Raw genomic sequence first — 22,258 nt, 5'->3', positions numbered from 1 at the left:
CTTAAATTGTCTATCAACTCCTTAAACAGTTCAGTCATTTATAGCTCAGATCTGTTATTTGTGTTGAGAATTAATTAGTTGGTCCTTTTAATTCTTTTTGTTTGTTTGTTTAAGATAAGGTGAAAGGTTTTATGAGCAGAACTTGATATACCTGTTGACAGCTTAAAATGTTTTGTCCTTGAAGAAAAAAATTATTTAATTTTCTAATAACATGATAGGTGCAAAAACATCATCATCAGTTGCAGTCACCACAAGGATCATTGCTTTCACTCATTCTTCTTTAGGGTAACATTAGCTTTGACTATCAATTGACTTCTAAAACAGGTAAGCTGCATTAAAATTAGACTATTGTTTTTGCAATTTACAATGAAATGGATTTATCTTTTATTCATTCTCTTAACTTTGTATAGACACCAAGAATTTAATTTTATTCTTTTGATTTTTCAAATTAAATATCACATAAAAGTGAAAAGGTAAAACTCATTTGAAAACTTAGAGAAACAGAAATTAAAACTTAGAGAAACAGAAATTAAAACTTAGAAAAACAGTTCATTTTCACCTGAGTGGAAAGAAATGAATAAATGAAACATTCATGCCACTTCTCATTATCAAGGTGTCTGGACACAACTGTAGGGAGCTCATTCCACTATGCAAACTCACCCTGACCCAACTAGTCATTGTGTGTCAATATAAAGAATTATCATCTCATCTCCTAAAAATAGAGATACTGTTGTGGATAAGGTTATCTATACAAAGACAGTATTCATTTGTAGTGCTAGATTCACACCAGGGGTTAAATTACAAGACACTAATATAAATTAATGGAAAAGCAGGTTAAAGGGGATTACAAAATAGGATTTGGCTGAGAAATACTGCTTTTTTGCATTATCATCTGTAACACTGTGTACAAAGAGTGTTACGACTTCACAGGATGCGAGAAGACACCTTGAGCTCATACTTGGCAGATAATTAGAATTTCTATGTAAACAACGCCTGTACAATTCTATACACATACATAATTGTTCAATAGGACGATTTTTTCCTTCATGCATTTTTTTCTCTTTTCAAAAGGCTTTCAAGTAAAATTTGTAATATATTAACAGTGATTTATAAAGACAACTCAGTAATAAATCCTTTTTAAGCACACAAATTACAAATTAGAAAAATTGATATGGTCTAATATTCATTAAATACCATTTTTGTATTATGTATTTCCCTTCTTTTAAACTCAGAGATCATTTCACAGAAATACAGTCTGACATTCTGAAATGCCTCCTGACATCAAAGAATATCTGCCTAAGAACAAGAACCTATGTTTTACAGCTTCTACCTCATTATCAACAAGTATTTCAGTATTCAAACTAAAGGAGGAAGTCTTGTGAATACTTACAGCATTTTAGTAATTGTGCATATTCTTACTAGACCCCACAGCATTATATTTCACTCTGATGAGCTTTTTAAAGAGGGTTTTGATGAAAAAGACCCATAACTTTGTATAATACGCCCTACAAAAAAAAAAAAAGCAACTGGATACTCTGAGTACTCACACAAATAAAACTAATATTCAGTCTAAATGTTTACAAATATGAACCTTAAACAAATGCAGCAAGCTAGAATTGAGTTTACCTCACTCTCTAAGCCACTAATTCATCCTCACCACAAACCAGAACATTATTATGATATGATTCTACTCAGAAATAGAAGTTGAACTTGCTGAATGAAATAATGCTAGTTTAATGTTTTCTCATTTTCTGCAACCTCAGAACCAACCCTTTTCCTTTTTATGGTCTATCTGCTCTTAAATTTGAGACCTATGGAGCACCATCAGCTTATCAACTGTCAAATATTTTAAAATTTTTATTAAAAGAGTTAAAATTATTCTAACCTGTTATTTTCTCTAGTTTCTTCCCATATCAGATGTTATTGGTATTGTTTTACACCCAAGAGCTAAAATATGACAAATCATGTATGAGAGTTCAAAATCTCATGTAAAAGGACAAACACACATAATTTCCATCATTCATATAGTTGGTGCATATAGTGTATACTGCTTTTGTGTCAGCAGACATCATATACACTGACATTTTTGTGGTTACTGTAATGCATTAATTATGATTTACTGTTTCTAGATATATAATATTAATTTGCTGCAGTATAATGAAAGAATAAAAATTTAAATGGAAATCCAGAGATAGTGGAGTGTTTTGTCAGTTTTAAGGATCTTCAGGACCAAACATCGCATATGGCAATTTTATCTGAGGTTGATGACCACTTCCATTTGTCATCTCCTAGAAGTTGATTCCATCAATTTTGTATTGTTTTGAATCACCAGATGGCACTTCTGCCTGTTCTGAAGATTTACCATCTGAGCATGAAGGAGTTAGATCTGAGACAAACATTTCCAGCTGAACTGAGATGCTGTATAGATGTTGAGATCCTTACCAGTAAAGAAGCACTTGTCTTGTTCCAATCCCTCTCTTTAACTGAAAATATCCTTTCTCAAATTAGTTGCTGTAGACAAGCTATGTCTACAGAAGTGGAAAAAAAAAGTATCAAACCCACACACACACTTTTGTCAACACATATGCACTGCCCAGGGAGATTTTTAAAAGCATTCTTTCACATTCTCCACAAGATTATATTTAAAGCTGCACTTCTAGCTTGAATAAAATAATATTGACAACACAAAATGAAACTCTGTTGAAAAGTTTGTCCATTTCTAAGCAGCATTGTAATTTTGTGGCTTCTGTTCTGGTAATGTTCTTCAAATAATTTCTCTCCCTTGTTTCCATGTGCAATCCACAGGAGAAGAAAAAAATCAGAAAAGTATGTAGTCATGGCAAGAGTTCTCAGTGAAGTACAACCATGATTCATTATCATCACATACTAATGGAATATCTCGGTGGAAACACCATAAAACAATGTTTAAACATCATGCAGTGATTGTTTTATAATGTCTGTAACTACACTGCACACACATCTTTCACTCTCCTGCTTTCCTCTGTTATGTGGGTCAGGCACAGTTCTTCCTTTTCTCTGGGACTTTGGGCAGAAAAGACAGGCTGATTTAGATTCCCCCCCGCCCCCCCCCCATTCCTTTCCTTCTTGTAGCTGTTTAAGGGGATAGGGAGGTGTACCGATAAATAAATTTTGTGTGAAAATCTGAAAAAACCCCCCAGGGTTTTAGGAAGTAAGTTAAAGGAATTTTGCTCATATTGAAATTTCACTAAAGTTGCATGCAGCATCATGAAAAGTTGTTCAAGCACAACTCCTTTACATAAGGACTTGGGGACCTCTCTACTATTACCTTGTAGAAATACCTTTCTGTTATCTCCTATGTGTCCTATGTTGTTAGTCAAGGCAATATTTTTAGTGTTGGAGAGCTAGAATACATCAGTTCTTCATGAGAGTGGGACTTTGAGAATATACACTGAAGTTTCAATCACTGGTGAAAAACAAAGTATTACATACTTTTCGAACTTCCAACTACTTTATTTTTAGAAACAATTTATGAATAATATTTCATGTAGATTTATTGAGAATCATATCATAAGCAAATACAAATGAAAAACTATAAAGAAAGGTATAAAATATCCATTGGAAATGTTTGAAGACTCCATTGAGGAGTTTTAGCTTTTTTTCTTTTTTAGAGTTTGACCCACTTAAGTCTACAACCTTACTGTGTGATAAGCCCCTACAGTGCTTCTGACGTCAGAAGAATTGTGAAGATGACAGCCAAAACTCTGGCCTCTAAGCCACCAGCCTACTCTGGTGAAATCAAAGACAGCTTTAAACTCAGTTTTGAGCTCAGTAAACAAAGATTTAAACTTTTAAGCTTTCATGACAGGGATGACAAAATCACCAGGTTATCTCCATGAAATAAACTTGGCAAACTTTTCTCCAAAATTATGTTTCATCAGCCATTTTAAAACTGCTAGTAGACTAACTATTTGCAAAACTGTTTAGGTTGGCTGGAGATTTTAGAGGGGTTGTTTTGATGAAAAAAACACTAATTGGAACTTTTGCACTTGATTCTAAGGAATTTAGTAATATTTAAGTGCCTATATCTGAAACGGGGCATAGGACACTAAGTTCTGACATTGCAAAAGACTGACAGTTACTTGTGTCAGTAAAATACACCCCCATGTTGCTTGCTTTAAAGCAACCCCTCCTCCTTTGTTATAGAAATCTCTGGTGTTGCAGAAGAACTGTCTGTGTAAGTGCTCAGCAAGGATGAATAACCTTCATTCCAACACTTGGTTTCATGCAGGGGAATTATGTTATTGCTTCCCTCCCAAATCCTTATGAAAATAATATGTTTATCAAGAAGACTTCCCTTGTAAATAAAATTGATGTGGCATTTATAAATTATATGTTACTTCAGAACACATGGCATTAATTCTTCCTATCTGACCTGAGCTACACTGATGCTTCCCTTTCTTTAAAGTTTCTCTTTAGAAGACTCATTTTTGAGGTCTTTATTTTTTCAGAAATTTTGACAACCTATATGAACAAAATATGTCCATCAAATCCATGGAGTTTGGTTAGACTGGGAATTGTCACCATTCAGTTGTTAATCCTTGTTAAAACTTTTTACGGCTTGACAGAGTATAATAATATTTAAAGTACTTCACACTGTTTCAGCAATACATGTTAGATAATCATTAAAAAGCCAACAGCAAATACTGTGCAACATGTGCTGGTGCACTGACTTGTCTTGCATTTAATTAGTCAATTAGTTTTGCATGGATTACCACAGTAATCTGAAACTACCTATTGCTACTAAATAAAGCTAAAAGGAAATAGAAAAACAGCACATTACCTGGCAGAGAGCTGCTGTCCAAGACAATAATCGGAACTTGAGAGATACAGAGCCTTTGTTCAGTGAGAACATTTAAAGACTCTTTGGAGACCTGATTGGCTGATTATCACACATGATGTTTGGACAGTTTATTTTGTGTGACCAATTGCCAAACCAACAAGCATCTCAAATTACTGAGGTGCAAGAGGTTGTGGTGAAGCTCAATATCCAGAACACAATCCCACAGAAGGACATTCTTGGTTTATGAACATTACATCACCTCTTTAGACTTTCTTTCACAGCTTCTTTGTCTGGCATGCAGGATTTTTCCTTATCATCCTCTGTTCACTTTTGAAATTTTATTTAGATGCTATAGCCTTTAAAATGAGTGCTAATATCTGGGAACATCTGAACATAGTTTGTGTCTAATGCTCTAGGAGTTCACCCTACATGGTGAGGCTGGTTGGGAAACTGCCTTTTATAACATACACTAAGTTAAGATCAACATTAATATTATTTCGCTGAGTGAATAAAAAGTATAATAAAAATGCTCTTAAGATCATCAGTAAAAGCTTAAAAGGAAAATTAGAGGCACTTAATGCAACTAACATGTTGCAAAAGTCCAATTTTTTTCTCATTTGGACAAAATTGTCCAGCAATTAACAGTAACTGTGCAATTAACTTAGATGTTTTTAGACTGCTCAATTAACAGTCAAAGTATAAAATACTGCATTAGGCTTTATAGAGTAATTAGAAACTTTCTATTAATAAGCAATGTTAGCCATGAGAATATCTAAAAAGCTCTGTTTTGCTGGAGATAATGCAGAATTTGCTACAGAGCTCCAAAAATTATTTTCCATTATTTCTTAAATTTTACAAAAACTCACTAATTTTGTATAGGAAAAAAAAAATGAATCATCTGAAAAAGTGATGACAGAATAAATATATTAGAACCAAACCACTACATATACTTAGAAGGTATGTTGTACCTAAGACCAGATCACACCTTCACTCAAAAATTTTGAGTAAAATGCTTTTTAAAGTTCACATCAAAAGACTTTTCTTTTTAATTGCAAAAATGGTCTTAACTATTTTGCTGGAAAACCAAGCAACAAGGTGTGAATGCCCTCACAACTGTTATTTTTTATCAGTCTCACACACCATACTTGCCCTGACCCAAAAATTGCTGGAAAGGATGAAACTGCCTGGCCAAAAGAAACAGAAAAACATTGTGATGACTCAGGCTGGAAAAATATTAAAACCTTCTCTTGTCCTAGATATTAACTAAGCTACTGATATTAAAGCCTCAAAGCTCTTAGAAATGCTTTGTTTGGGAATTTTAGGCCACCTCTGGGACAGATTTTATGGGCAAACTGCTGTTACTTTCACTTCTCACCTCTTTGAATGTTCATAGGCAAGAAAGCGAATCTCAGAATAAATTTCTTAATTTATCTGAAAATACTGATGCTAATGATGATCTGCATTTCTAAGATGTGTGGCATTCTCACATGAAAAGTGAGACAAGGTCTAGAATTACTGGAAACTAACCCAATAGGAGACGTGCTTAAAGAAAAAGACCAGCCTAATAATGAGAAAGTATTATCATTTAATTGATCTCTGTATTGTCTAAAACTTTAATTTGAATCTGAAACAGTTCTTTCAGGAAGTATGAAATATACTGGAGATAATGCATGGCAGTGATAGGTGAGGCGCTGATGCCAAACTGTGAGGAGGGTACTTGCAAGGGGTGTTCATCTCAGCACTGAGGACAATAGCAGGAAGGGAATGTGTTTGCTGACACAAGCACACAAGAGGACAACAAAGGAAATAAACATGGGTTGCTGAACTCTGACAAACACCCTGCAGTGACAACAATACCACATTTCCTATTATTGGAGAGAAGTAGGAAGGGAGGTATTGTTGTTGCTGGACACCTTCTGTTACATTTTGACAACTCGTGTTTAGTCCCAGGTACAGCTTCTCACTTGTGTCAGCAAAGCTGGTCTCCCCCACTGTGCCCTTCGGTGCCAGGCCCTTCCTTCCACAGGATCCCCATCCCACCCCAGACCGGGGAAGAGAAAATCACCACTGGCCCCAAGATTTCTGTATCCGTGAGAAATAGCCAGAGAAAGATGGATTAACAGCAGGTACCACTGCAATGTCTCTAGGGATGATGACCACAAAGTCCAAATGAGCAAGCACAGCCCAGCATCACGGTGGGGGATCACAGCTGCCTTTTGCCCACTGACTTCAGAGAGCAATGAAAACTAAAATCTGTGCCTATCCTGTGTCTGAGCTTCTAAATTCAGGGAACTGAGCATGAGGTAGAAGGTCAGAACTAACACTAAAGTGTACTTCTAAGTGACAGAGCTAATTGGCACAGGCATGCCAATGGCAGGCAGCTGGCCTGCAGTCTACCATCAGCTTGAACTTGACAAAAACAAAAGTTAATACAGTCTTGGACCACTGTCTTTAAAAACATATCGATACCAAGAGGGCTATTGCTCAACTCACCATATGAGACTGTATCTGGCAGTGTATTTTGTGAATAGTAATGGCAGTGGAGTTTTACATAAAATACAAATCCAGCTACTCAAGAGCTCCTCTGAGACAGGGTGCCTAGATCTGGCTCATTTATTGCACCTTGCTGCCCCCTCACACATAGGCACCTATTAGATGTAACTATTCCTCCCTGGAGGAAAGCCAGACACCAGGAGGAGACTGAGAATTTCTTTTGGGATCATAAGATTAAACTGTTAAAATTGAAGTAAACTCATCATAACCATTTAGTCTGGCTGCTGATCTGAACTTCAGCTCAGGTTTCCTATACACTAACATCTGTTTCACTATGTCTTTTTATCAATAGACACTTGAAAAGGAAAAATCTTTGCTGCATACAGTCGAGTGCTACCATTAATATTGCAGCATAATTTTTTCTTCTATCTCAGTCCAAGTCTTCTTGAGAGAATGCCCTATGTTAGCAGAGGCAATAATACCTAAAGCTATATAGCAGTTTGTTCTAATAATGGAGGTTTCATCACAGACTATTTTCTTTTGGTGTGAATTTTTACTTTTTTTTTTTGGTATCACTCCCTGCAAGACCTCAGGTATTGGGTGATAATCTTCTTCTCTCCTACTAGTATATACTCTAGATTTACACACTTTAGAGAAGATTTAAGCTTTTAATACAGATCTGCAGGTATTCTTTGACTTACACACAGTTTGACTTTTTCTCAAGTAAGGGAGCAATCCATCACAACCATATTTTGACATTGAGAGTGCTGACATCTGCATGTGATTAAGGTTTCACTTATAATCAATGGGCAGAAACAAAGTTCTGAGACATCTCTCCCCAACTTGTTTTAGACATCTGAGCTATAACGTAATGATATGTGGGCTACCAGTGCCTATATCTCTCCAGTAATTAAAGAAATATGGTACATCTGGAAAAGCTGTTCAATTATAGATGCATATGCTACTGAACTCTGTGTTTGGATGAACCCAGCCATATATATATAGCTGTAATACAGTTTCTTGGTACTGCAGTGGACTGAAAATAGTGACCCAGTCCTTTTTTCCAGTTCAATGCTCTTGAATCTTAAGTGTTTGGGGAAGGTAGGACAAGGGTTATCCTGTTGGCTTGTTTAGCTCTTACAAAATAAGAAAGTGAAAAACGTATGCTCTAGATTCTAAAAATGCTCTTTTTGTCTTCTTTGAAACAGATCCACAGCTTAACAACATGATGTCGAAATCTGAAATTCTGCAATCTTTTCTGTACTGTTGAGAAAACTATGTCCAGTTTAGCTGAGTATTGTCTCTGAAAAGCATGTGCTGCAATACCTATATTTTGTCTCTGTGTTTGCAAAATGTGAAACTCAGAACTGTTGCATCACAAACATTTTTGTGGTTATCATGGGTTCATAGAAGAAAATTTATGGAAGGTGCAGATAAACTATCTTGTGCTTTGCATACCACAGACAACTACCTTTTTGAAAGTAAATATTCAAGTCAAGTCTTATGCAAAAAAGCATAAGAAAGAAAATCACTGCTATGTTAAACAAAAAAGTGAAGAATTTTAAATGTGCAATCTTAATTGACAATTTACTCAACTAAGTCACTGAATAAACCATTCCACTAAAACTTGAAACGATGTTCAGTGCCTTATAGAAAAACATAGAGGACAGCTTACCTTATGTAAAGGCTGGGTACTTGCCCTGAGCTGTAGAATTGGAGAGGCAGCATTTTTAGAGCCAATTTGTGACTGCATTGATTAAATTTCTAACAAGACATCCATTTTTATAATGCATAAATACTTTGTCTCATATTTTTATGTAATTTTGTGAGATTGTATTTCATAATATCTGAATATGTGGCATTCTACAATTCTATAAAAGTACCTGGTATTAAACACAATTTCTTCCAAATGTGGAATAGAGGCAGCAGAAAATATTTCATTCAGGCAACAAAATAGTTAGGGCTGTCTCTGACGATGTAGATACTGAATATGGATCAAGGACTGCTCAAAACTTAACAAAAAAACCAGTAACTTTGCCCAAGATACTGCCAAGTCTTTTTGAATAAACACAAGAAGTCCATAGCAGATCCATCTGCAGAACAAAAAAAAAACATAAAAAAACCCAAAAAAAACCAACACCAAAACAAAAAAACAACAACAGCAAAACCACCCCCCCACAAAAAAAAAAAAAAAAAAAAGAAAAAGAAAAAAAGGCTATGTTAATTTCAAAACTACTCTCTGTGAATTATTTGAAAAGTATTATCATGCAGCTTGAAGTTTTGTGGGCTTAGATAACTGCAGATAACTGCAGATCCACAAGAGCTTGAGTAATAAGATATGCCATACAGTACACAGTTTGAATGTGTTAGGTACGAAGGAAGTACAAATCTGAAAGCTATGTCATAAGTCACATTGCCCAACATCCCAGCCTTTGGGTTGCTTCTGGTCTCTTTCTGTGTAAGCATTCTTTTTCAGTGGGTAGACTCAAGGGATATTAAGGAGTGAATGGAGAATACAATCAGGAACCATGAATAGAGAACAGCAGGACAAGACCTGCTGTAGCTGGGCAATGTGAAACACAGATTTTCTCATCAGTCTCCAAAATGGCAGTAACTCTCACCTCTTGTACACCACCCTTTAGAATGAGCCACACACACTGATGGGTTAAAAATCACCAGTCCAAAATTTATGAACACAGAGGTTAAAGAGAAATATCAGTGGTTTCCGCCTCACCAACCAGTACATAAACACTCATTTCAATGGTATGGTAATGAAAACACACTCCCCCACCAGCTCCTTATTCTGCCAGCCTTCTCCAGTCTGTCAGCCCTCTCCAGTGGCAGACATTGCTTCAGTCTGCTCCACAGATGGTCCACTGCCCTCCCTCCACTCTTCCTCCCTAATCCCCCAGCTTCACCTGGCTGTCTCACCCCTCCTTGCTCTAACAGCTCTATGCCAGCATACAAAGTCCAAGGTAAGGAAAAACTACTCCACAAATGGCTTACAGCTTCTTCATCACAAAACTGATATTTTAGGTTTCCCCTGGTTTCTTGATTTCCCTTCAGTTGTCCTCACTATCTTGTCTTTAAATGTATCTGTATGAATGCATAGATAATATGCACAAAATAAAAGAATGCAATACCTTAGAAGTAACTTTTAAGGCTAATCTATCAGGGCAGAGTTTAGCTGTGATTATTTGAATATCACTTTCTGCCTTAAATAAAGAAGTATAAACTCGGCCACTAACATTCTTACTTTTTTAAAACACTGCAGTAGTTCATGAAGACCAAATATGTTCAAGTCATTAATACATGATGGTAACTTTTCCCTTTTGTTCAGATCACTTTAGATGCTTATATGAAATCCATTTCTTTGTGTTTTATAAATCACTTGTGGGCCAGTGTATTTTTTTGGGTATAAAATCTTTTTCTAGTCAGATTAGATAATGTATGTGAGCCTAATTCAGTGGAACTGAGTGTGTACGAGACTGAATATTAAAAACTAAAGGGTTTTTTCAGAGGTGAGAGGGTGATATGAGGACATTGCAAAAAGAGGATAAAGAGCTTGAATGCAATAGTCCTACTGCCTTTACTAGCATCTTAATTTTAATGGTATATGTCTTGTGAAAGCTTGTGCCTCTTACTTTTAACTTATCAATCTTTGTCATTGCACAATTATGTTGTTAGGCAAAAAATACTTGTTTCTCACCTGTAAGAAAATGCAAGATGTTATCCAGCTTGAAAGTTTATGATTTATGTACAGATATATAAGTTGCTAAATATGTGTTATATTTGTTGGAGGTACACTCAGATTTTCATCTGGGTTTGGACCATGATTAAACAGGCATTTAAAACAAGTAAGCAGTAAGTATAGGCGTATGCTACAGAGCAAAAATGACAGTTGTCCTTGGGTATGTACTACTTAAACAGACAAGCATAGTGATAAAAATATTCAGCAATTGATGAAGTCATTTTGTTTGAAGACAAGAAGGAGACACAACCCAAACTGATTAAAGGGTGTAGTATTTAATGTATTTCTACTTTGCCTCGAAGGGCAGCTATGCTGGCAGAAGTTTTCACCCCTGCAGGATCAGCTCTTGACTGTAGCAGCTACAAGGCTAAAGCAGGTTTCTTTTTACGGGTAGAAATGCACAGGAATCCTGCCAGCTGAGGGTCCTTGGAAGTCAGATACATTTTATGCAACTCCCAGCAGGCCTGAACACTGCAACAACAGCACCTTTCCCTTGCAGCTCACTGGTTTTGCCTCTGGACTGATCAGTTTCTTCCAAGCCACCCTGAGTAGGTCTATTTGAGAAAAATACAACATTTTTAGCTGCCACAGGTGAAAGATGCAGATCAATGTACAGTTTCACTGTAGCTCTACAGCAGCAGGTTATTTTAGAGATGGTAACCTTATCAGTAACACAAACCACCTCTCACAGGCCAGCCCAATGTCCGCAGCAGAACTGCTCCATCTATTCTACCTATGCTGCTGCATTTTAGGATTGAAATTAAAGCCAGTGCTTTGACAGCCTCCACTCTGAGGCACAGTGGGCTTTTTAGGTAGCTCATGCTTTCCTCAAAAGCAGGGCAGTGCATTGCTGGACTGCCCAAGGATTAAAGATCAGTAGCCTGATAGTTTATATCATGTACCCTTCCTTCCTTCTTCCTCTACCTTCAAGACCTTCTGTCTTCTCACTGCTGTCACCAGCCTTCCTACTCCTGCTTAAAGAATCACTGCAACACCCTCTGGATATTATCTGTTCTCTGAAGGAGAAAAAAAAATAATTATAAAACCTCTTGGATATGCTTTTCTCTCTTTAGGACAAGAGTCTCTCATGGTTCCTGTTTGCAGCAGAAAGTAGGCAGCCCATTTCTATCCTCAGCAGGGCCCAGATAAATAGTTCTATCAAACCAAGAAACAAACAGGGATTCCCTCTGTCAAAGTCACAAAAGCAGAGTAAAATGCACCTGGGAGCATGAGTTCAACCAAATATAAAAGGTTCTGTGCTCAGTGGGGTTTGGTTAAATAAATCAGGTCCAAACTTTTAGGAACACAAACACAAACCATTCTCTTCTCAATGGGGTAACAGAAACAAACACACCAAGTTAATGAACGCAGCAGGGATTGACCAAACAGTTCAAACTTTTGCCCTTTGGAGCAATGCAAACAGCTGAGAAGCAAACAGCCTTAGCCACTTGGCACAGGAAAACAGAACCTGCTCTGCTTTGGTTGGATGAGTAAAAACTTCCTTGATTACATGGAGTCCTTCATTCTAAAATGAGGGGATAAATTTACTATTAACTGCTGACTAAAGAATCATCCATTCAACTCTGACAGTTCACATGCCAAGTCCAAGTATTGGCACTGATATGCCTCCTCCAAGCATTTGATTCTGCTGTTTTCATATCTGGCCCAAATTCTCCATCTCCTCACACTCCTGTACTGCCAACATCACCCATCAGTACCCACTACTCTGTCCACTCACCTGGTCATAGAACTGTTCTGAAGAGGTCAGCAGGATCATGTGGAAAATACATACACATGTGCATATGGTATTTATGGTTACTCACTACAGGTTATAAATACCATACTGCAACGCTAGAACTTCCCACAACATCAAAGAAATATATCTGTACTCTTCCAGGGCTCTCTTAATTTCCCCACTTCACCTCCTAGTAAGCACTATGTTATATATTTTTTCCTATTTTCATATCATCTTGTGTATTTGTATATACACATACAATTATTACTATTAGAAAACTATCTGCTCACTTTTGTATATTCAGCTGCCATATTGAAAAGTAAATGCTTCCAAGAATGCAAGATGCTCTGCATATAAAACAGCTATAACTGCTGTTCAAAGTACTTATAAAATAGGCTGTTCAGCATACAGTTATAACTTCTCATTTCAACCAGTTTGTTAGTAGAGGGGATTGATTTAAAAGTAGGATTTAAGCTCCAGTTATTAACAGACAACAACCTACTTGTTACCTACTTGTTGATCCTACAGGATCCAGTAACACAGAAATTAGAGGTCATAATTTAGGTAGCTAATTTAGGTATCACAAGAGTATAGCCCTGCATACAAAAATTCTTGCATTTATACATCTGGGATAAAACTGGCAAATGGGGAGAAAGACAAAAAACAATAAGGAAGAAATTTGTAACTAGCTCATTAAAGTTAAGAACATATCTTGCATACTTAATAAAACATTATTACTCAGTGCAATTAAGCTATCAATTTAATAATTCCAAAGTAAGCTTGGATATAACAGCTACAATAGCTTTGCTAATTTTTCAGGAAATACATACAAGAAAAAAAAATCATGGCTTCATAGCTAAAATACATTTGCATTGAGAACAATACAATTTAAGTCACCATTTTATGTATACAATATTTCAGCAATGTTAAAGTGTATCCAGAAGTGCAAGCTCATTACCCAATTAAGCAACAACATCTTGTTTCATTAACACCTGTCTATGCTACTACATTCAGAAGAAGAATCTATTTCAATTGTGGAAAGGACAGGCTTTTGTATCCTATTATGGTACTATTCATCAACAACAAAAACCTTCCTATGGCCTACAATTAGAATAAAGAAATCATAAAAGCAAAGGCCAATATTCTCTGTACTCCTTTCTCAAAAAAAAAAAAAAAAAAAAAAAAATCAGAAGACAACTAAAACCTGCTTTGACTGAAAATAGGACGTGTCATTCTACTTCTGCTAGGTTGAAGATATCTGCCTCTATGAAACTCCTCGAAACAATATTTCCTCAGGTTAATGTGTTCTTCCATCTACTCTGTTTTCACCTTCTACATGTGTCATTCTTCCAAGGCTACATTTTTTCTGTACCCTAATAACGACACTTTAAAGGCAGAATTAAAAGCCAGAAGGATAAAGAATGTAAACATTTGTGACTCTAAATATAAAAATTAGCATGGTAAATCATCAGTACTTGTTGCTATGGAGGAGCATCATCTGTGCCATATAAAAGCTGCCCTACAAGTGACAACTGCCTCTGACAGTTTCCAATTTTAGTGTGGAAAACCCATTATGCCAGTAGGATGAGCAGAGCAGAATACTAACTCGCTACTGTATCTTGAGGTTTTTTGTTCTAATAAATGGGGAGAAGGACAAAGTTCTCACCAAAATAAAGACAGGAGTGGCAAAGAAGATAGACACATTAAAGCATTTATTTGGAAACAGAGACATCATTTTGATAATTATTATACCATTAGAAGAAATAATTTCCATTTAACTAATCAGGAAAGTCAAAGAATGCAATCCAAAAGACTAAGTAATGGAGTCTTAAGAAGCAGTCAAAGACTCTCCATTGCTGGGTGTAAACCATGAGTAATCCCTAATAACCCAGTAGAACTACACCACAGGAAGGGAGCTCAAGTGTGGACCTGGAGTCACAGAAAGAGAGGAAATGCCAATCGAGCAACAGGGGACGTATTAATTGACTGAGAGAAAACACCATAGTGCTTTTAGGTGTCACTTAAAAATCCCCTTCCTCTAGATTTCTCTACCTCATGTGAGCTTGGCACTTACATTCATTAGCTTATAAACCACTTCCATTATTTCATAGAGCTAAAACTGAAACAGACCACAGGCCATGCATGGCATTCAAAATGTTCTAGTGTTGTTACGTATGAATGAGGAAATAAACTAAATTGAAATAATTCACCCCTATTTCCAGCATAACTACAACAAAACATCTCTTTTTGAATAACTACATAAGAAAAACATGAGAAAAAACCTTACCTCTAGCCAACATTATTATATCTGCACAAGAACAAGAAAACAGGTTCTCTTTTTTTTATTCTTCACAAATATAAAGCATACTTCATGCTTTGTAAATACAGGCTATTATGGCGTATTCTTTTCTACCTATTTTCTTTATATATATGACTCAGAGGTCAAAAAATAAAAAAGCTTTTTTCATTCCTTGCTAAAATATGTTGTTGTGGTTTCTAATCATGGGCTATTGAGTCCCCTGATTTGCCTTTTGTAATGTTGGTGGGAAGAAAGGAAAGAGGCTGCCTAATGGAAGATAAGGAGTTAGGATCCCTATGTGATAAAATGAGTAGAGATTTTACAAATTCCTCAGGGCAGAAAGGAATCTTTTAGTTTGGCACTATGTACAAATTATTATAAAGACGCACATCCTAAAAGGGGGCTGGTAATAGGATGATAGGCCCATTGCCGCCTTCAGCTTCCAGCAGCGATTTCCTTCTATAGTCTATTTGGTTCTCTCCACCTGTTCCCACATGCAACCCCCTTGCTCAGCCTGCTTGAGTCTGTCCTAGGCACACTTTCTTCTGTTTTTGAAACCAGTCTTCAGTTCTAGTTTGCAGTATATCTCAACAATTTTCATTTCTAACATCAGCAGGCGGCACTGCTGAGAGCACAGGGTCCACTATCCAGATTCAGACCCAAATCCATCTCTAGCAGAGCATGCAAAAGCAATTAAATTCTAGAAAGGATCTGTTCAGTGGAAAGTATACTCAGCAAAGGCTGAATGTCAAGGAATTTAGCACATAAAATTTCAATTGTTGAGAAATCGGACAGCTACATTACCAAGGGGAGTTTATTTGTATCATTATGTTGTTCTTTTCTTGGTTTCTTCTGTGAACCTATCCTGAGGGCCATATTAAGAATGCAAACTATAGGAGCTCATTCTAGTAATGACAACTCCTATGGCATTTTAATTCAGTAGCACAGGTAACAGTTGAAACATCCCATATTTTTAGGTTCTAATTTCCATCTCTCAATAAGGTTAGCAGAGAAAAGCAGGTATGTCTCTCAGAAGCCAAATTGTTAAAGCTGGTAGATTGAACATAGTCTTGTATCACTTCAAAAATCCTCATCTTCACTGCCAAATATTTATATTGTTATCCCAGTGATTTGGAATGAATACTTCACAGCATCTAATTTTAATGTTTGAAAAACCACTCTAATACAATTAATTACAAAAGCATATGCTGGAAGTGAGTACATTGCTCTGTCTGAAATACTAATCAAATACGTTGCAGTAGGAACTAGCTATATTTTAAAAAAATCAAATACGCATTTTGCATATATGCTTTCTCCATTTTTGTCAGCACAAAAATGGGGAGTTCTTTTTCGCTTCTTTCTTCACAAGATTTTAGTACTTTAAAATACATACTTGTTCTCAGTATTTCTTGATTTCATAACACAAGCACTGAAAAGTACAGTTCTGATGACACTCTGAGATCGAAACTCACACAAGAGACAAACTGAGATTTCATCTCTTTCTGTCTCTTTTTTGCTTGTACCATACACTCCAAGAGATTCTAAGTGCTGGGTGGCAAGCATGAATGTTAAAGCCTTAATTAACCTATTTCTAAGGAAAAAAAAATCTATCTTTTGGGATGATGCACTGCTGTTTTGTGACTGATTTTACTAATTTTTATTAGGAAAACTGTAGAACATATGGAAGAGGCAATGTACCTCATTGCACTTCACAAATACAAAGCATACTTCATGCTTTGTAAATACAGACTATTATGGCATATTCTTCTCTACCTATTTTCTTTATATATACGACTCAGAGGTCAAAAAATACAAAAGCTTTTTTCATTACCACCACTGCAGTGACAGCAAATGCTAAAGTTCTTTGATGCCAAACACATTTTGAACACCATTACAACTCTTTGTTTTATGTGCTATCCCTAGGTGCCAAACTTGGGAGTTTTGCCAACAGCTTGCTAATCCTGAGGCCACATGATGGAAGGGCACTACACAATGGTCATGCCTGAAGCTGCAGTAGGTCTGCTTGCAGGTGTGGGAAGATCAGCTGCTCTAAAGGACCAGAACTTTTAAAATATATAAGTAAGAAAAGCTATGAAATACAGTTGTTCTGAGCTGCCTTCTGTGCAACATGCTTTCTGAACCTTGATCATCACCTACACCTGAATCTTCCACTGGAAAACCTTAAAGAAAGATAAAAGTGAAATAACTACCAAGCTTGCTATCAAAAAAACTGGGAAGTGTTCTTTTGGAGGATACAAACATTCACACTGAAAGAGAACAAACACTGTTTAAACAATCTTGCATGTTTGGGCAACTCTACTCTGCAGAGTTGTATACTTTGACTGGTTTTTGTGGAGTTTGATGCTTTCTTTATCTTTCATAGTAACCATATGAAAATAATGTCAAATCCACCTATTCTCAAATATTCCAACTCCTCCAATGTTTGGGCATCCTGTGGTTTGTTGACAGGTGACTTAAAAGTACAAGTTTCCTACAGTCTAAAGTTCTTAGCCAATTTTATATGATTTACACTATTATTCAAAGCACTGCTTTCTTGTTGGGTGGAACTGAAATACATTCAATAGTTAACATTCAATAATCATGACACCAAGTTGAAAGAAAATGTATCAGCACTAAATAAAAATAAACTGGCTTAAGTTTGTTCTCTAGTGCTTCCTGCTTTTATGAATTAACATTAATTCCATTTCTTAAGATCTTAAGTATTACAACTACAAAGGAGAAGAGTATATTGTGGTAAGGCTCAATTCTTTCCCATTATTTTCCTCCTTCACTTTTGGGAAGCTTTTAAAGTGGCCTAGTCATGTTCCTATTCTCTTGGAAATGCTTATTCATTTTTATTAGCAAATTCTCTTTATGTAAACCTCAGATGACATATTACTATAAGTGTCATAAGACAGAAAAGCACTGTGGCCCAAAAATAAAAAAATATTAGCATGGAACTGGAAGCTTGACCTTGAAAAGGTACAAATAAAATAACCACTTAAAGACAATACATAAACCAAAACTAAGATCTATGAAAGGAGCTGGGGATGATCACTCTGCCCCCTCACCACCACCTCTCCCCACCTCCCCAAAACAAATATTATGAATTAAAAATCTTTCTAGTTTGTCAGCCACTGTGACCTAGTTAGATAGCCCTTTGCTCTTCAATAAGAGTTTAGCAATATTTTGATTGCTTGACCTTAAGACCAAGAAATATAAAAAATATTGGATAGATTGTAAAGCCAAATAGAGCTCTGCAGTCAGTTTGTCCAACATCTTCTACTCCTTAAGTCATGGAATATTGTCTCCTTACTCCTGTAGCCAAATTACTTTTGTTTGAATGCTGCAAACTTTTCTTCAAATATTCCAAGATTCACAATAAAATCAGGAAAGTTGGCCCAACAAATCACAAATACATGCAAGTCAAGGAATGCGGGTCTGGACTGAGATGCATATGTGGGACTCGGCCAGTTTCTCGTACTCATTTGACACATAAAACAGTTGGTCAATGACATCATGTTTTCCTATCTAACCTCCTCCTTGGTGCTGTGCAAACATTATGCCATATATATATTACACAGACACAGAAACTGGTAACATTCTCTATCAATGATTTATAGCTATGACCTAACCATTTTAATAAAACTCAAAAGATAATTACATTTGTGCAATTATACCAACTTTGAAACATAAAATTAATTTAACAACACAGATTATTAGCATGGACCAAGAACCTCCTTCTTGATTCTCACACAAGAAAACTGACAGCTTTAATTTTGGCGATGATGTTAAGGGATACAATTAATTGAGAATTATATTCAGACACCATCTTTGCTAAAGCAAACTTCTCCTCAAGAAAAAGGTAACTCTTCAAAAGCCTCATGTGATTCTGCAATGGGAAATAATATAAAATGAGGCATAGCCTCTTTCCTTGAAATAAAATGGGTCCAATGGTAACCATATTTACTGGAAATAAGACCACCTGCTCATTGCAAAAAGAGGAAAAGATAATTTACTTAAGAATCAAAGGATGCCAGAGAGGACTTTTTTCTAAAATGAAGAAAAAAGAAAAGCAATGTATGCCAGAAAAAAAAAATATATAAAGAAATAGAAGTATGATGTAGTGAACCACATCCAAGAAAGAAGAGTAATGAAAGAAAAATTCTTTTTAAAACACCAGCTAATGATTCAAGAAATGTTCTTTTCTCTCATTTAACTTGCCTGACCATAAATTTAGGCTGCCCAAAGATCTCCTGCACTGATAAAACTTGGATTGTAGAATGAGAATTCTGTCATAGCAAGAACTGATTGAGCTTAAATGTATACTACAGAGAAATGACAGATAGAATTATGTTAAAGACTTGGAAAGAAACTTTTAAATATACTATTAACAATGCATTTATTTACAATGAAAATTGCTGAAAAGGAATTCCTTCACTCCTTACTGTAGCTTAGTAGTAAAATAGCTTAGTTAAATACTGTAGTATTTAACTACACTCTGGGGGCTTTTCGATATTTCCTTTTGTAATATTTCAAAGTCTCCCCCTTTACATGTAACATACCTGTTCAGATCAGTGTATCACTACACAATCCAAAGAGTTTTCCTATCTATAAAATGTGTGAATTTGGTTTTCCACCATCCATGAAGACCTTCCATGAAGACCACAGTTTGTATTTAGGCTATTCTACATCTCCATCATATAGATAAAATTAGGTTGTCTTTATTAACCAAAATTATTTAAAGCTGCAATAAAATAAAACCCATAACCTCCAGCCACCCCTCTGCCTATTCAAAAGCTGTTTTGGCTTTGAAGCCACTTACACTGTAAACACTATGCTGCAAACTAAGATAGCTGGGCCCTTCCACATACATGGACTTACAGTTCTGTAATGAATTGCACAAATAATAGAAACATCTGGAGTATAATCTCTTCTCTAAATTTATTCCATCATGGAGAAGTTCAGCACTCAGGCTTGAGTACAATACTCAAAGTTAGCAGACAATAATGCAAGAAGAGAGGAGAGAGCTGATTTAAAAATAAGAAAGTAATCACTTATGTATTATTCCCATATTTAATAATTGTACATAAAAGTATATATCACTTTTATTGAATTATTGGTCTGTTTTCTCTTTTTAAATATAAGTCTACATCCCTCTGTGTCAATGACTAACTTTTCTGTCATGATTCATCTAGACAGAGCTAAGGCTCTCAAGTTGTTGGCTCAATTGGTGTGTGATTAAGTTTATGGCCTCATTCCTGCAGTGGAAGCTGCAAGCACCTATTTCATTACTATTTGAACAGTAACATGAGAGCCACAGATGGGTGCCACTATGGAAACACGAGCGATTATTATGGAGATCAACAAAACAAGAATGGACACCTTCATGAGGCATCAGCTTTCTTTAGCTTCTCTCTTTTTCCCAAAACAGCTTTCAACAACAATTTCAGTAAGACTCCTTTACCGAAAGCTCAGGCTGGCACTGGAAAATCCAGGTATTGGCAAATGTTTTTCTGTTTTATTTTGTTTTCCTACCGACCTCACTGGAAAAGCAGTGGAGAACTTGTGCCAGTTCTGTGACCCTGCAGGACTGAAAGGTAATGTGCTTTCCCAGGAGTACCAGGGGACACTTTGGTCTCTGACATGTGAACAGGGCCAACTTCTTGGTCCCTCCTAAGACTTACTGCCTTTTAGGGGCCACTTCAACAATGATGAACCCTGGACGATTGCTGCTTGCCAGGGAGACTCTTCAGACCATTCCCTTCAAGGACTGTGTACTAGCAGAGGTCAAGTAAAGAGAATGATGGAGGACTATTTTCCTGGCTCTGGTATTACTTACACCAGGACCTCTGTACACAACCATTAACTCATTCCAGCAGTGTTTCGAGATAATAATGCAGGAATTGTGGTACTCGGAGCAGCCCAGAGCAGGGAACTGCAGCTGGCATGGAGCAATGGTGGCTCCATCCAGATCCACCTTCCCCAAGGTCACCTCGACCGCAGAGTTTCTTGCAGGCCCGTGTCTGATGACGGCAAGCGCGGCGGCACGGTTTGCGCTCCGCCGCTCTCCGCCCACGTTTCCCGGAGGAGCTCCGCAGGGCGGGGGCCCCGGCCCGCGGCTCCGCTCCGAGTGGGCGCTGCCTCAGGGCGCGGTGGCAGGCTGGCCGCCCCGCGGGGATGCGCGCAGCGGCGCGGGGGCGGGATCGCGCCTCGCTCCCCCCAGAGCTGCGGCCTCAGCCCGGCCCCGCCGCCCGCCTCCCTCCCTGCCCCGCTGTCAGAGCCAGCCGCCCGCCCGCGTGGCAGCGGGGCACGGAGCGGCGTGCGGAGTCTCCCTGCGGTGGCTGCTTTGGTGCCGGGGGACGACAGCTGCGTCCCACGCGGCGTCTGTCCATTCGTCCGTCCGTCCATCCGTCCATCCATCAGTCCATCCATCCATCCGTCCATCCATCCATCCATCCATCCATCCATCCATCCATCCACCCATCCATCCATCCCTGCGTGGGCGGCGGCTCGTGTGTGTGTGTGACTGATAGTGAGGCGCGCACAGCGCGGGGGCAGCCGCTCGCACGCAGCCCGCCCGGCCACGCCGGCGCGCCCCGGCTGCGGCAGCCACTTCTCCGTCCCCCGGAGCCCTCCCCGGTGGGGACAACCTCAGCGGTCTCGCTGCTCGTCCTCCTCCTCCCTCCTGGCGGGTAGGTTACATTACCTGGTCTCTAGCTCGGACTGGATCTAATGCCGCGGCCGCCGCCGGCTCCTCTCCCGGCCGCGGGAGTGAGTGGGGGAATTAATTTATTTATTTTCCATGAGGTGTCCTCGGCAGCGGCGGGAGAGCCCGGGCCAGGCGGCAGGGTGGGAGGCCCGGGTGCTGCTGTCCCGGGGGTGCTGCCGGGGAGCGGCCGAAGCGCTTCAGCACCGGCGCGGGGGGGCGGGGGCTGCGGCGGAGACGCCTCCCGGGCTGCCCAACCCGGCTCCGCGGGGCTGGCGGGGGCGCGGCGCCCGGCCCGGGGAGAAGGGGATGGAGCCAGCGCCAGCGCGGGAGGTGTGACAGGACGGGATGGACCGCGCCGTACAGGGCTGGGGCGGGCAGTGCCGGGCCCCCGAGGCCCCTGGGGCCAGGCGTGAGCGCTCCCCGCCCGCGGCTCCCCGCCCACCTTC

General features: G+C 38.3%; 1 protein-coding gene and 1 long non-coding RNA gene across 2 annotated transcripts in view; one reads left to right on the top strand and one right to left on the bottom strand.

Annotated features, from left to right (window-relative positions):
- Positions 1 to 22,003, bottom strand: part of SLC16A7 (solute carrier family 16 member 7) — an 84,158-nt gene extending 62,155 nt beyond the window's left edge. The window contains exon 1 of the mRNA XM_068998159.1: positions 21,810 to 22,003. The gene's annotated coding sequence lies outside the window, so the exon portion shown is untranslated. The remainder of the gene's footprint in view (positions 1 to 21,809) is intronic.
- On the top strand, positions 10,143 to 17,757 carry LOC138104633 (uncharacterized). Its single transcript, XR_011148178.1, has 2 exons — positions 10,143 to 10,290; positions 17,024 to 17,757. It is a non-coding gene; the product is annotated as an uncharacterized lncRNA (long non-coding RNA).
- Positions 22,004 to 22,258: the final 255 nt, after the last annotated feature.

This window comes from Aphelocoma coerulescens, chromosome 1A (assembly GCF_041296385.1).
Source record: "Aphelocoma coerulescens isolate FSJ_1873_10779 chromosome 1A, UR_Acoe_1.0, whole genome shotgun sequence".
In the NCBI taxonomy this organism is placed as follows: domain Eukaryota; kingdom Metazoa; phylum Chordata; class Aves; order Passeriformes; family Corvidae; genus Aphelocoma; species Aphelocoma coerulescens.
This window is presented reverse-complemented; position numbering and strand designations above follow the sequence as displayed.